This window comes from Macaca nemestrina, chromosome 2 (genome assembly GCF_043159975.1).
Source record: "Macaca nemestrina isolate mMacNem1 chromosome 2, mMacNem.hap1, whole genome shotgun sequence".
Taxonomy (NCBI): domain Eukaryota; kingdom Metazoa; phylum Chordata; class Mammalia; order Primates; family Cercopithecidae; genus Macaca; species Macaca nemestrina.
The window spans coordinates 176569001-176585607 of NC_092126.1; the positions used below are offsets into that span (position 1 = coordinate 176569001).

Consider the following 16607-nt stretch of genomic DNA (forward strand, 5'->3'; position numbering starts at 1 on the left):
TACTTGTTGAATTTCAATTAAGTGATATGGGAAAATCCTCTAGCCTGCTGTCTGACGTGATAATCCTTTAATAAATATTTGTTGAAGGAATGAATACCTGTGAGTGACTCAATCAATCAGTCTGCCTTGTTTGGCTAACAAAAAAGCAAACAATACAGGAGGATGTTATATTAAGTGGCCTAACGTGTTCTCTGAAACTGGAAACAATTGAGACTCTTTATCCACAGCTGTATTCAGTTTGTACTGAAGGGACTCAAGTGGCCTAAATGTTCCTGTTCCTTTCTGAATATTAAGTCACTTGTTATTTTGATATTAAGCTTAGATGTTTAGATGTCATAGAATTGGTAAAGTCTTGGTGACTTGTAGGTGTTACACTCAACTTATATTGAATATCTTAGTGTACCATTCTAAATTTCCATTTTTATCTTTATTTTGGATTTTGAGCAGACAGTATTATGATTCTGTTTAAGACATGAAGACATGCCAGTTTTCCTTCACTCTTTGAATTGCTTTTTTTTGTTTTAATCTTGGAAAACATATTTGCATCATATTTCTTAATTTGTCACAGCCTGAGAAGTGACATTATTGAATGACAGTAGGAGCTTGAATATTGTGCTTTGAAATGCCATTGAGGATACCATTATTCATGTGACAGCCCTGAGAAGATTAGCAAATAACTACTTAACATTTTATAATGCCTTATCATCATAAAAATCTACATATTAAACGAGGAATAAATTACTTAAAAATATATCACTTCTATTCAAACACCATTTGGAAAAACTTGAGAGATAAATGCCAGTTTTTAATGAAGCTACAATAAATGTTTTTATTCACCATGTTATTCCTCCAACCAATTGTAGATTATTTTTATAATTATTAAATTAGCTGCATTTAGCCCTAAACCCTACTTGTTGAAACACAGTTAACATGATAGAAGAGAACCAATGTAATAATAATCTAAGACTTCAATAGTCTCTGTGCCTGTCTCTCTTTTCTATTCCTTTCTAGGTACCAACTGAAATGATCTCTTCCCAATCTATGACAAGTATCTGGGAAGGTGGAATTTGATTTAATTTTTTTTTTTCTTTTTGACACAGAGTCTCGTACTCTCACCCAGGCTGGAGTGCAGTGGCGCGATCTTGGCCCATGGCAACCTCCGCCTCCCAGGTTCAAGCGATTCTCCTGCCTCAGCCTCCCGAGTAGCTGGGACTATAGGTGTACCGCACCATGCTCGGCTAATTTTTTTTAATTTTTATTAGAGATGGGGTTTCACTGTGTTAGCCAGGATGGTCTCGATCTCCTGAACTCATAATCCGCCTGTCTCAGCTTTCCAAAGTGCTGGGATTACAGGCGTGAGCCACCGTGCCCGGCGGAATTTAATTTTTAAAAATGAAAGTGTTGAGATGTGGTACTGAAGGGCACGTGGAAAAGAATGGGCAACCTTCCAAGAGGAGCTCAGGTCCCTTTGGTGGCTATGAAGAAGTGGAGAGGAAAAATCAAATTTGTAACCTCTTATCTCTGAAACTAAATATTGTTGATACTGTCAGAGTAGACATGGGATTTTGGGCAATTCCTGGTTTCAGGGAAGTCAACAAATCTTCTGAAGTTACAGTGTAGTTAAAAGTTACAGTGTAGTTAAAAATGACAGTTGAGGGATTGTTCTGTGCCTCATCCAGTGGTCAGAAGTGTAAGGTGGGTTGAAGTTTATAAATTGACAGTCAATAAAATCTGTCCCAACCCAGGGAAGTAACTGGCAGACTTGAAGCCTGAGAAGAAGCTATTTGAGGTCTACTCAAACCTGAGTAGCTTCTATTGCAACTTTGACACCCTTGTTTCGTATAGCTCTGGGATAGAGGCAGAGGGGTGGTCTCCTGACTGCATGTTGGAGATTTTTTATGGGATGAGGGGCAGAGTGATGAAAAGATGACATTATTGGTAAGTCCAGATTTCAGTGGTGAGCTGATACTTCAAGTTTTGGTAGTACTGACAGTGGACAGCCCCTCAGTAGGATGAACAGGTTTCTGATAGGAACTGTGATATCTTCTAGCTTTAAGTAAAACATCTGAATTCTGTCTCCAGAGGTAAGAGGCACAGACTATTGGTCTTAGATACTAGGATTCCAGGATATTACAGGATGGTAGTATGGGGCAGGCTGTCTGGAAGAAAAGATACTGGACTTGTTTAGTTTGGTTATAAGCTTGTCCGTGTCAGTATTTAATAAACATTCAGGTGGCTCAACAAATTTTATGGGAAAAATTTGCATGACAGTAGGAGCTTGAATATTGTGCTTTGAAATACCATTGAGGATATCATTAGTCATATGACAGTCTGTAGAGTAGGAGCGTCAAGTTCAGATTACCCATCCGTATATCCACTCCCATACATATATATTCAAACATGCTGTAAGTTCTCATTTACTCCCTTCTGCCCTTTTTCCTACCAGAATGAAGGAATCTCTTGACGAATCTGCCCCATCCTGGTCCTCACCCCCATACCCCTATCAAGTCAGATTGGTCCCCTCAGCCTTCCTGAACTTGCCTTGTTCATCATCATCCTAAAATATTTCTCATTATATTTCTCTTACCTGGTTGTTTTCAGCTTTTCCTTTTTGCCTCTGTGAATATTATCCATTCGTTAAAGTTGAATGACCCTTCTTTGGCTACTTTTCCAAGCTTGTGCCCTTTCTACAACTTCATCTGTCTCAATAGATTGAAAACTTCTTCAGAGTAAGGGCCACATTTTTGTTTTCTTCTTTGCTATATTCTGTGTACTGTACCACACTCTGGTGATGTGTGACTACAAGCCAGGTAATGGAAAATCCCAGTTTTTGCAAAAAGGAAAATTTTGCTTGATCTGCTTTGTATTCTCTAAATAAACTTAGCTGCTGCCTTCACAAATTACAGATTGCTTCTGATAAGTTCATTTTTAAAAATGGAATTAAAAGTCCCCTTTTGTTTTGTTTTACATTTATCCCCTTGAAATTCTCCTTGACTGTAATCATGGTCAAAGACTTGAAATAGTTGGAAGTTTCCTCAGGTGGACAAAGGTGCTGAGATTAGATGTTCTAAAACATAACTTCAGTCATTAAGGCCATAATCTGAATTAAGTTTCCTAGTAAATTACTGAAAAATGCTTATTTAAGTCTTCTGATCACTGTACCTTGTATGTATCAAGACATCGCTTTGTATCCCATGAATATGTACAATTATTATTTGTCAATTAAAACAAATAAAAAATTTAAAAACACATAAAAATAAAGTTATCTGAAAGCTTTTAATCTAAAACTGATCCAATTAGACAGATGGGTCATTGCAAGCTACAATGCTCAAATTTATGATATTAATAGTGAAATAATGTAGTGTTATAATATATTTAAGCTCCCTGGAACCTTAATGTCAAGCATATTGTTAGGCACACATAGTAGGTTCTCAATAAATATTTGGTGGAAAATTGATATATTTTAATCTATGCATATTTGAGTGAGCTATTTCTATTTTTGGTGTCCTGTCCTGATTTATAATGAAATCTCTCAATCTGGATTATTTTGGCACATTACCAAACATAATGTAATGAAATAGAAAATTCTGTTCATACTAATTTATGACCAAATCTAAAACCTCTTTGAAATTAGTAGAGGTGCCTTTGTCTTCACAGAGCTTGGAAGACAGTGAACCATTTTTCACAGAGACTATGTTTAGTTATTTTCTTATTATAACTGTATTTAGCACAGACTGGCAAACAACTACATCAGCATTATCATCTTTATCCTGTATTCACAAACATTTAAATTAAATTAGTATTCTTTCGGTTACATATGACATAACTTAAATTCTGGATAAATGGTTATTTTTATAGTTGCATTATGGACTTTGGCATTATTCAAAGAATACATAATTTAAATTCTGACAAGCTTTTAAAACATTTTCGTCTAAGCAATGCCTGCAAATTAGTCTTTTCCTTCCTTTTTTAGACTGGGGCTGTGGCTGAGATGTCACATGGGAGATAGGATCATAAATTTCTGTTGTATCTGGATGGAGATGAGCAGGAGGATCTATGGGTGAGAAGAATCACAGTACAGATGGATTCTAGAGCCTGCTTGCTGATACAGGCTTGCAACTGTGGACTTTATAAGCTTAGTTTTTAATCTGCTATCAGCTAGCATAATACCATAAATGCATAAAAACCTTAATATTTAGTCTTAAGAGAAATGCTGACTTGACCTGACCCTTTATCCACATAAATTGACAAAATATCTCATTCTCTAGGATGCCAGACAAAAATACCAGTTGCAATGTTTTGTTGCATACAGCTTATTCTAATTTAAATTAGTGGCATATAAAGTCATCATCTTGCTTGAACAAACAACTTATTAAATTGAGTATGTCTTTTATCCCATGAAATAAAATTAATTTTGAGATAGTTATTTTTCAGTTGCAAATTTATTGAGTTAATAGAAAGCAAGTTATATAGTCTTCCAAATAATATGTTACATCCACTTGCATTTTGTTTTTCTTCAGCATTGTGTGGTTTTTAGAAAATCTTGCAAGTTAAATATACTAAAGTGGAAACTGAAAGAAAATAATTAGAGATAGAGCACTAAATTTGCAGATGAAGATTATTTTTAAAATAAATGTTCACTGTAGCTTTATTTATATTAAAAAAAACCAAACTACCCAAATCTTCAAATAATAAAGACACTGTTAAAAAACTGTTACCTTTCCATTTATGGATTATTAGGTAGACTTTAAAAATACTTTAAAAGATGTTTTAAAAGGTTATGCCAGTTTCCCTAATGTAAAAACAAAGTAAAACACCAAAACAAATCCCCAGAAAACCAACCTGTATATTCACTATACCAACCAATTGCATATACACTAGAATTTTTGTTTGTAAATAGGTGAATGTGATAAGACAATGTGTTAAAAAGTACAGACACTTCATACCTCATACAGATTGAGTTCTTACTATGTATTCAGTTCTTACTATACTCTAGACTCTTGGCTAAGCACTTTAAGGGCCTTATCACATTTAATACTCACAGGAGCACAATGAGATTGTTCTGGGCAAGCTGGAAAATCACACTGTCAGAAACTGATTGGCTGGGTGAATACTTTCAGATCATTTTGAAGTTGAAAATCACAGGCAAACACTTTGAAGCCATGCCAGTTGTGTATTGGAAGGAATTAAACATGCAAATGTAGTGAGTGCAATAGATTTTAAGAGTGTGTTTCTTCGGAGGTGATGCAGTAATTGCTGTTGTTGGGACTGTCTCTTGAAGTGGAAACTAGATGAGTAGGTTTAGACATTAACATTCTTAACAGTGATTTGCTCCCTCTGTGGCCTTGGATAGAGCACCTGTCCCTTAACACGTTAGAGCTCCAATAAAATAAACTGCTTTGCCCCAGCTAAAAGGAACAGTCTCTTTGATGGAACTTGAGCTCCAGTCATGGTGATTTTCCACTAGGTACTTCAAAGAGGACATCCTCTTCTGAAGAACAGAAGAACCTGAAATGTTTGGAGCCTAAGGTTTCTAGGATCTTCTTTTGCCAGTCTTCCCCATTTATTGCCCTCCTCCCATCAACCACACTGACATTTGAGGGGATAAAGAGTTGCATAAGGGTTTACACTAGGGAGTCCATTTTCTCCTAAGAATTATTATATTACATAATATTGCCAAGACATACAAATGAACAATAACTGGTTTAAATACATAGAAGAATCAGGCTTGTTTTGCTTCTTTAAGAATCATACATAAAAATTGGTGGCAATTTCTTTTTGCATGTGAGGAAAATAAAACACAGAGAAGACTGTAGTTTCACTAAAGTCACACACCTACTGCATGAGAGACAGAGTCAGAATTTCAACGCAGCTCTGTCTGGCTTCAGAGACCTTGGTTATTTCAGTGGTGGGATCATAGATTATATTTCTTCCTTTAAAAAATATTTCCTCTGTATTTTTCTAAATCTTAGATGATGATATTGCTTTTATAAGTAAGCAATACATGTTATAAAAATAAAATATTTTTATGTAAGCTGAAGAAATGAGAAAAGAGATTTTTCCTGTTAAGGAAAAACAAGTTCCTGTTCTTCTTTTCCATTGTAGACTGTTTGCTGTGATTGCACTTGCCATCTTATGCAGAAATGACCTGAAGACAGACTGAAACAACATGTTCTACAGCCTGAAAATATCTACCTTGACGTACAGTTTCATTAATGCTGTTGTGATCAGACTGGGCAAAAATTAGCATATGTTACTAACTAATCTAATTCGAGTGCCAATTCTTAATAAAAACATAAAACAATAAAAGCAATTCAGAAAATATTTACTGTTTGATTTCTTTAAGCTCCAAACAGGATTGTGCTTAGCTGTAGAAACTTGAATATATGCAAATCTACATGGATAGAATTCTTAGTCTTCTTTGGGCCAGGTGTGTTAGCCCCTTGGGAAAGGAAACTAAAGTTTTGGAATATATTTTTATTCATGAACCTGCTCTCTTTAAGACTTCTGAGGAAACGAGTTGCTGAGCAGATGAGTAGAATATGTTACTACTGTTCTGACATTTCTACCCATCAAAACTAGCTGATATAGTACACTTTAATGACCCTTCTATAGTCAAAACTGACATTGACATTGACATTAACAGAAAAGATTTGGGACAAAGAACTGTGTTCATGCCGCAAATCAGCCTTAAGCTTCACTACAAGCTGCACATTTTATGCTACTGTATTCTGCTTAAGCACATATTTGTATTTATGTAAATGGACTGATCCTTTAATACTTAAGGACTTTATTCTGGGTGAGTTAGAATCATACCTTTTTGGCAGGAAAACTCTTTGACAGGAAAAACTATGATTTAAGAGCTAAAAGTAACCAAACTTGATGATTTAAGAGCTAAAAGTAACCAAATCAGGAACTACTGAAATTCTTCAATATCTGTTAGAATATCTCCCATTTGAGCCATGTTTGTAAATGATGTTCAAAGGCATTTCAAAAGCATGTAAATTAAAAAAACAATTCATTTGATTCTGCTATGGTTTAAATATATATGTCCCTTGAAAAGTCATATGTTGGAACTTAAACCCCAAGGTGATGGTGTTAAGAGGTGAGGGCTTTGGGAATTACTATAATTAGGCCAGGAGGGCTCTGTCCTCATGAATGGGATTAATGCCATTATAAAGGAGACTTCAGAAAGCTGCCTGGCCTTTTTCTATCTCTTCTGCCTCGTAAGTACACAGCATTCATCCCTTTTGCCCTCCCACCTTTTGCCATGTGAAGATGCAGTAACACGCAGGAACCGTCTTGGAAGCAAGAGCACCGCTTTCACCAGACACCAAATCTACCTGCACCTTGATCTTGGACTCCCCAGCATCCAACTATGAGAAATAAATTTTTATTACCCAATCTCAGTATTTTATTATAGCAGTACAAACAAACAGAGACAGATTTTGACAGTCATATGAAACTTCAACTACTTTGTAAAAAGAAAATATAAATGTTGAATGATTGAAGATCATGAAAGACTGGACAATGAGAAAACGTGGGGGTAGTCGTTGTAGGAATGGAGTGGTATTCAGAGACATAACTAATTTAAGCTATCTCTAGGACAGGGTTAAATAACAGAAAAATCAAATGGGCCTCTGACTATTAGTGTGTTTTGTTTGGGTACTAAGGGGTAGAGTTGTATTAGTCCATTTTCATGCAGCTAATAAAGACATACCCAAGACTGGGTAATTAATTAAGAAAACAGAGGTTTAATGGACTCACAGTTCCACGTGGCTGGGGAAGCTTCACAATCATGGTGGAACGTGAAAGGCATGTCTTATATGACGGCAGGCAAGACGGAATGAGAGCCAAGTGAGAGCAGAAACCCCTCTTATGAAACCATCAGTTCTTGTGAGGGAAAGCAGAAACCCCTCTTAAAAAACCATCAGTTCTTGTGAGGCTTATTCAGTACCACAAGAACAATATGATTTGCCTCCATGATTTAATTGTCTCCCACCAGCTCCCTCCCACAACACATGGGAATTATGGGAGCTACAGTTCAAGATGAGACTTGGGTGGGGACACAGCCAAACCATATCAAGAGTGTTCAGCTTTAAAGAGTGCCTGAGAGTATGGTCCAGGAGTTTGGATATCCATAGCTATTGTGACCCTTGGCATAAACTGATAACTTTCAAAATTAAAAGAATTCATCTTAAACTGTTAGTTCCTCTGAAATACCAGCAAAATACTCAGGTTTGAGAATTTCTGACCACTGTCTCTTAATTTTAGGTCAATAACTAGAAGATAATTAGGCTAAGAGCTCTATCAGTTATTTTACATTTGGGGTGATAAATGTCAATATTTACATGTACGATTTAGGTCCTTTTGTGTGGATCTTTGCATTGTGGCAAATTGAGGAAACCCTAGATATTTGGGATGATTGATTTGGATTTCTAGAAGGAGCCTTCCCTGTTTTTCACCACAAAAATATTGGTTATTTCCATGACCTCAGTATCCCAGGAAAAAGTGAATGAAATAGCTAAAGGGAAAACACCTAGGTAATTACTTCTGTTGATTATTTAATGTTGGTAAATAGAATATTTCATAGAGATTTTAACTGATCAAGGAGAGGAAATATTTTTTGTTCTGTATGAATGCAACCTGATAATTCTACTAAAGCAAGAATAGAATAAAAATCTTTCCACTGACACAGATTGTGGTGGAAATGGGATGTAATACAGCAGAAAAGAAAAACACAGGCTCAAAATGGAGATAACGCATAGCTGAGAGAAACTTTCCTAGGTAATAAGCACTTTCAGCTAAGATTTCCTAGGGTGTTTTGGAAGAAAACAACTGCCACAGAAATGCAGCCGGGAAAGACTATGTTGAAATTATGAATTTTGCCATTTGTATAAAGAGAACAAATATTATTTGTGAATTGTACTGAAAACATGGATATAAAGAAGTGATCATTGGAGGGTGGAGGAGGAGCGAGCCAGGCCAGGGGGCGGCTGCACAGTCTCTGCGATCCCCAGGCCTGGAGTAGTGTCTGTGCATGGCTGGCTGGCTCTGCCCCGCGTCCAGTCCCGAGCAGGCCTCCCTTGGGCCAGCCCGATGTAACTGAGCTCAGTGGACCCTGAGGAAGGAGCAGGTCCATCGTAGAGCCGGAGGGTCGGAGGAACGTGACATCACAGAAATGGTTTCACCCAAATATCACTGGTGTGGAGGCAGAAAACCTACTGTTGACAAGAGGAGTTGATGGCAGTTTTTTGGCAAGGCCTAGCAAAAGTAACCCTGGAGACTTCACACTTTCTGTTAGAAGAAATGGAGCTGTCACCCACATCAAGAATCAGAACACTAGTGATTATTGTGACCTGTATGGAGGGGAGAAGTTTGCCACTTTGACTGAGTTGGTCCAGTATTACATGGAACATCACGGGCAATTAAAAGAGAAGAATGGAGATGTTATTGAGCTTAAATATCCTCTGAACTGTGCAGATCCTACCTCTGAAAAGTGGTTTCATGGACACCTCTCTGGGAAAGAAGCAGAGAAATTATTAACGGACAAAGTATGGTAGCTTTCTTGTACGAGACAGCCAAAGCCAGCCTGAGATTTTGTTCTCTCTGTGTGCACTGGTGATGACAAAGGGGAGAGCAATGATGCGAGTCTAAAGTGACTCATGTCATGCATGATTCGCTGTCAGGAACTGAAATATGACGTTGGTGGAGGAGAACGGTTTGATTCTTTGACAGATCTTGCAGAACATTACAAGAAGAATCCTATGGTGGAAACATCGAGTGCAGTACTACAATTCAAGCAGCCCCTTAACACGACTTGTATAAATGCTGCTGAAATAGAAAGCAGAGTTCAAGAACTGAGCAAATGAGCTGAGACCACAGATTAAGTCAAACAAGGCTTTTGAGAAGAATTTTGAGACACTGCAACAACACTTCTCTACAGCCAAAAAGAGGGTCAAAGGCAAGAAAAAAAAATAACAAAAATAGATATAAAAACATCCGCCCTTTGATCATAGGGTTGTCCTACACAACGGTGATCCCAGTGAGCCTGTTTCAGATTACATCAATGCAACTATAACCGTGCCTAAATTTGAAATCAAGTGCAACAATTCAAAGCCCAAAAAGAGTTACATTGCCACACAAGGCTGCCTGCAAAACACGGTGAACGACTTTTGGCGGATGGTGTTCCAAGAAGACTCCCAGGTGATTGTCATGACAAGGAAAGAAATGGAGAGAGGAAAGAGTAAATATGTCAAATATTGGCCTGATGAGTATGCTCTCAAAGCATATGGCGTCATGCGTGGTAGGAACGTCAAAGAAAGCACCACTCATGACTATAAGCTAAGAGAACTTAAACTTTCAAAGGTTGGACAAGGGACTATGGAGAGAATGGTCTGGCAATACCACTCTTGGAGCTGGCTGGGCCACGGAGTGCCCAGCGACCCCAGGGGCATGCTGGACTTCCTGGAGGAGGTGCACCATAAGCAGGGGAGCATCATGGATGCAGGGCCGTTTGTGGTGCACTGCAGTGCTGGCATTGGCCGGACAGGGACCTTTATTGTGATTGATATTCTTATTGACATCATCAGAGAGAAAGGTGTTGACTGCAACATTGATGTTCCCAAAACCATCCACGTGGTGTAGTCTCAGAGGTCAGGAATGGTCCAGACAGAAGCACAGTACCGATTTATCTATATGGCAGTCCAGTATTATATTGAAACACTACAGCGCAGGATTGAGGAAGAGCAGAAAAGCAAGAGGAAAGGGCACGAATATACAAATATTAAGTATTCTCTAGTGGACTAGATGAGTGGAGATCACAGCCCCCTCCTGCCTTATACTTCAGTGCCACCCTGTGCAGAAATGAGAGAAGACAGTGCTAGAGTCTATGAAAATGTGGGCCTGGTGCAACAGCAGAAACGTTTAAGATGAGAAAACCTGCCAAAACTTCAGCATAGAAATAGATGTGGACTTTCACCCTCTCCCTAAATACCTGCTTCCCAATTACTCATTTCCTCAGATAAGAAGAAATCATCTCTACAATGTAGATGTTATATTTTATAGAATTTTGTTTTAAATTGAGGAAGCAGTTAAATTGTGCGCTATATTGTGCAGATTATGGGGATTCAAATTCTAGTTATAGACCTTTTTTTTTTCTTTTTATAACCTTAACCAGTTTAATTCTTTTTTTAATGTGGGGGAAGATAAGAAGAAATGATTTGGGAAAATTAAGTAACAACATCCTAGAAAAGTGAGAACAATCTCATTTACCATGATGTATCCAGTAGTGGATAATTCATTTTTATGGCTTCTGTTTTTGGCTAAATGAGAATTAAGCCAGTGCCTGGGACTGCCAGCAGCTGACTGGTCTACCTTTGCATTGACATTAAAGATTCATAGAAAAAGAATCATGGCTATTTATGAATTAAGATAAGAGGTGTGGCTTTTTCTTTTTTCCAGCCGATGACCAATTATAGTTCGACTATTGACTGAGAAGGTTGTGGTGGGAAAACGTTTGCCATATTTTCTTTGCATTTGAGTAATTGTCTTGTACTTAGAAAAAAAGGCATCTATGAATGACCAGTGTTTTTGGTTGTCAAATGTTGCTCACAGACTTGCCCCAAAAGTTTAGGGGCTGAAAACAACCCCACCCCCAACCGTTCTTCAATCTGAGCTGGGCTCAGCTGCGCTGTTCCTCTGCCAGCCTGCAGGTGGCCGCTCAATGTGGTTAGCAGGTCGGGGAAGAGACCGGGATGGCTGGGGTTCTCTCTCTGCCTGCAGTCCTGAGTCTCTCCTCTGTGGAGTCTCTTTCAGTGGTCTGTCTGGCGGGGTAACTAGGCATCTCACTTGCAGTTCACAGCTCCCAAGAGCTCAAAAGCAGAAATGGCCAGTCTTTCTGAAGACTTAAGTCCAGATTTGTCTCAGTGTCCCTTCTACTGCCCTCTATTGGATGATGACGATGATGAATGTTTCTAATTAGAAGAGCGCTGGAGTATGCCCTCTACTTATTAAACAAGTCACAAGCCCAGCCCAGATTCAAGGAAAGGGTGTGAAGTGGAGGTGCAGTTAATTGGAGGCCACTAGTCTAACAGACGGTCACAACCAGTGCCATGGAAAACCAAAGATATTAGCAAAAGTAGAAGTTGCTAGTGACCTTTGGAAGCCAAAGTCACTTACAGTAGCTGGGACAAAGTGAAAGTCAAACTGAGAAATAAGGAGAGGGCCTTCAAGGAGCTTCCTGAATGATTTCTGCCAGCCCTGAGCCTATTTTTGGAACCAGCACTTGGAGAAACTGATCCTGTGAGAATGGATGTGTTTACGGACACAGGGCTTTTGAGAGCAGCACCACCCCACTGGGCCACCCCCAGACTTGAGAGTGTGATACTTTCTTAATGCCACTGGTTTTTAGTCAGGCCACAGTGAGAAGAAACAGCCCTCACACACCTCCAGCCGGGTTGAACGAGCTCATTTTTATTTTAGCCAACGGTAAGATTTTCTAATGTTCTATCTTAAGTGCCTTCTCCAAAGACATCCTTCTTTGCCTCCTATGTTGAATCATCATTCAGTGCAGATATTTCAGTGAAGATATAATTGGTTGACTTGTGTAACGGTAATAAAATGCTATGGCATCTTTACCGTGAAAAAAAAAAGAGAGAAGTGATCATTACAATGGATATTTATGGACAATATCATTGGTGTTGAATGCAGACAAGGTTTGCAGATGGAAAAAAAGTAGGTGACTAACCAAACCTGAGGCCAAACAGAGTAGTACTTGGTCATTTCCTTGGCTTCCCTAATTCCCCAGGAGGGAAGAGCTGGGTGCTAATCAACTAATACCAATAAACTGCTCTTCCTTTGCCCCTAATTATTTATTGTTCTATAGGTGAACAGAAGAGGGTGAGTGTGTTTGAGGGTGAGTAAATGTCAAGTTTCCGTATCTGCAACAAAGCATTTGTGGTTCAAAATCTCCTCTTGCATTCTAATAAGGGTGGACCCTGAAAGCATACTTTTATTTGCTGAGGTGGATGGTGAGTGAGGATACAAACTGGGGAAGTTAAGGATCTACTACATTGCTTAATTTAATGAAAGTACATTGAGAGGTTGGGGAAGGTAGTTCTGGAAGCAGTGAGTTGGCTACAGATGTGGAGAAGAACTTTAAGCAACTGAAGTGGGAGAGGAAATTGGGGGCAAAGGAAGAGCAGTTTAAAGCAGAGCATTTCTGATTATCTTGCTGGGTAGTTAGAACTCTCTTTTTCATTTCCACATAGACACTTCAGCCAGAGTGACTTCTATTTTTGGAGTTGTGTGTGTGTGTGTGTGTGTGTATGTGTTTAGATATGACATACTGAAGCTGCATCCTTGTCTGGGGTAAATACCTGAGGTTCGTTGTCTCCTGCCAGGGAAATCGAGGACGCGGACACACAGGAAGTGAGTTGAAGAGTGGAGGTTTGGCCAGGCATGGTGGCTCACACCTGTAATCCCAGCACTTTGGGAGGCTGAGGCAGGCAGAATACTTGAGGTCAGAAGTTTGAGACCAGCCTGGCCAACATGGTGAAACCCCATCTGTACTAAAAATACAAAAATTAGCCAGGAATGGTGGCAGTTGCCTGTAATCCCAGCTACTTGGGAGGATGAGGCAGGAGAATCACTTGAACTTGAGAGGTGAAGGTTGCAGTGAGCCGAGATCACACCATTGCTCTCCAGCCTGTGGGACAAGAGCGAGACTTCGACTGAAAAAATAATAAAAAAAAAGAGTGGAGGTTTAATAGGTGAAAAAAAGGAAAGAGAATAACTCTCCTGCGGGGGGGTGGGGGGGGTTCCCGAGTGGGTCTTCTGGTTTTGTGGTCAAATGCATGAGGTTTTATAGACGAGCTTGAGGAGGTAGTGTCTGATTTACATAGGGCCCAAAGATTGGTTGGACCAGATACGGTATTTATATAGTGTGCGAAGAAGCTGGTCACCCCACCCAAATCTTTTATTATGCAGATGGATTCTCTACCTGGCCAGCGCCATGTTGTCTGTTCCTTACTGTACATGTGGTTGACAAAAGGGAAGATGGAGCTGCTATACTGAACATGCCTAGCCCCCAGGTAGCCTTTTCCTATTGGCACAGCTGCCGGCATTTACCTGTGCAAGCTTTTCACTTGCTTATCTGTGCTTGCAGCTTCATTTTTCAGGCTGCTTTTTGTTATAAAAGAAATTATTTGGGGGCTGCTTCTTATTAAAAGGAAACCTTACCAAGGACTCTCTTACCTTCACTAACTTCCTAAATAATTTCTTTCTAGCTCCTGTATCAATATCAGGTCTGACTTCAAGGTACATTTGGGAGGAGATGAGGGAAGCCCAGTGTGGCCAGTCTCATTTGAATTACAAGTGAATAAATTGAATTTTAAGCTGTATGCAATTATTATTCTATAATCTATCATGTATATTTAATATTTAATCACATGATAGATTATAGAACCATAATTTATCTTTATTTTTATAGAATACTTATTTAATCCCCACACCTCTCAGAGTTTATTACACAAAATTAACTGAGTTGGAATATGTGCCGACGATTGCAGTCAAGATTCTGTGGCTAGAGGGTAGAGGGAGTAATAGAGGTTTTTATAGAATGATTCCAGACAAACTTTCATTTCTGTTGACATGAGCTTGACATAATATATGCCTACAAGTTATCATTATTTGTAGATTAATAGGACAGTTTATAAGCTTCGAATCCATTTTAGTCAAGATATAATTCTTTATACAACTAATGAGAGATTGTTAGCACATAAATAACATTCCAAGAGTATGTTTTGTCCATTTCAGTAAGTCAAATACTTATTCAATTGGTGATAAAAGCAAGAGCTAAATTCATGAGCACTTTATGTCCTTCCTCAGTTGAAGGTATAACGGGAAGTAAATTAAGGTTCTATATAATTTATTGGATTTTTAAAAGCTTTGTGCACTTTTCCTAAAAATGCCTTGAGGCATTAACAATAAAATTAACTTAAGCTTCTGCATCTACTTATAGCCATAATGATACATTCAAATGGAAATCAAGAGCATGCAAATCAAGCAATATGCTGTTACCCTTAGAATATTGAAGAGTGCATTAAAGATATATAGTTATTTTAATAAGCAAGGATGAAAACCTTTCATTTGTCCTCTTTTTATACATTCTGTACTTCTCTTGATCGAGCAGCAAAACAAACAAAACCACCAAGAAACCAAAACTCCCCCAAAACTAATAGAAGCTAAGGTTCAGGGACTCTACTTGGAATGTGAATTTCCAAGTCTTTTCTTCTCTGTCTGTGCCCTGCCACAGCCCCTCCTCCCTCACACTGTGCTGGGGATGGCTCTGCTTCTTGCACACACAGCAGTCCTCCATCGTAGAGCTCTGCTGGTCACACACACCTTACCTGAGTGGTTGCTGCCAGAGAGCGGCGTGCATCATTGTTCTAGAAAGGGGTCTTTCTAGTAGATTGCTAGAGGGCCCTTTACCTTTATGCTTTATTTATAAAAAAAATTCTGAAATGTAAGAAGGGGGAGTAGAAATATACAGCATAATTCATGTGGGAAATAAAAGGAGCTTTGAAATTTTTCTGTAACTGATTTTATCTTGCATTGTGATCTCTTTTGTGCTAATGAGGTAAAAACATAAACTTTACAATTAAAGATAAGACTCTACTGGTGAAAACAGCCTCATTAGATAAATATTCAAGCCATTCGAAGTTCAAACTCTCTCTCAGAGCTATTTCTTTTCATACAGGTGATACCCCTGCCTCCCTCTTTTCCTTCCCAGGGTGGCAGGTAGGTGCAGGAGGCGACTTAAGTGTTGTCACAGTGGTGGGTGGGAACTAGAAGCCTGGACGCTGGAACAGGCGCAAATCCACCGAGTCCTCACACCAATGTCTCCTGTCCTGCTTGTTTGTGGGGAGAGACCTTGGCCTCGCTGCCTTTATCACTGACATTATCTGGTGCCCAGCATGAATAGTGCAGTGGGCTCTAGATTGCTGGACTGTTCCTGATGATGTCTTCCTTCCCCACCTCTGCTGTCGCTGATGCTCTGGATCCCTGAGGTTTGGCTGTGACTGTCATTTAGCCCCACCTTGACAGTCGGTCATTCTGCTCACATTCTTGGCATCACTTCTCTATCTGTGCTTATGTGCCAGGCCAACTCACTAGCCTGCAACCTCAGCTATTCCCTCTGGGACAGAGGACATTGAAGGGTTACTTGCATGTCACACTGAGGACCTGGAGAACTCAAGGTACAGTCTCAGGCCTTCTCTCTGTCTAAGCCTGTCATGAGCTATTTCATTTCAACATAGTCACTCCAGGTTGGCAAAGGTGATTTGAGAGGTTGCCTTTCAGAGTTCCAATGGCATTTGGCTTTCCCTTTAATCTTGGGTATATCTATTACTCTTCTTGACCCTGATCTATAGGTCTTTGTAGTCCCTCCTCTCCACTGCTGTTTTCCTCTTATTTTTCCCTGTGAAGAAGGAGCCATTTATCTATGGGAAATACAAAGGGGAAAAAAAGAAAAAGGTGATCGATTCCCTGTAATCTTTAGTCAAACACGCATCTTAGTCCCAGCTCTCCAGGGTTTGTTGTGTGCT

The 16607-nt window shown here is 39.1% G+C and overlaps 1 pseudogene; it reads left to right on the plus strand.

Annotated features, from left to right (window-relative positions):
- Nucleotides 1–7798: 7798 nt before the first annotated feature.
- Nucleotides 7799–13778, plus strand: LOC105477591 (tyrosine-protein phosphatase non-receptor type 11-like; annotated as a pseudogene).
- The last annotated feature ends 2829 nt before the right edge of the window (nucleotides 13779–16607 follow it).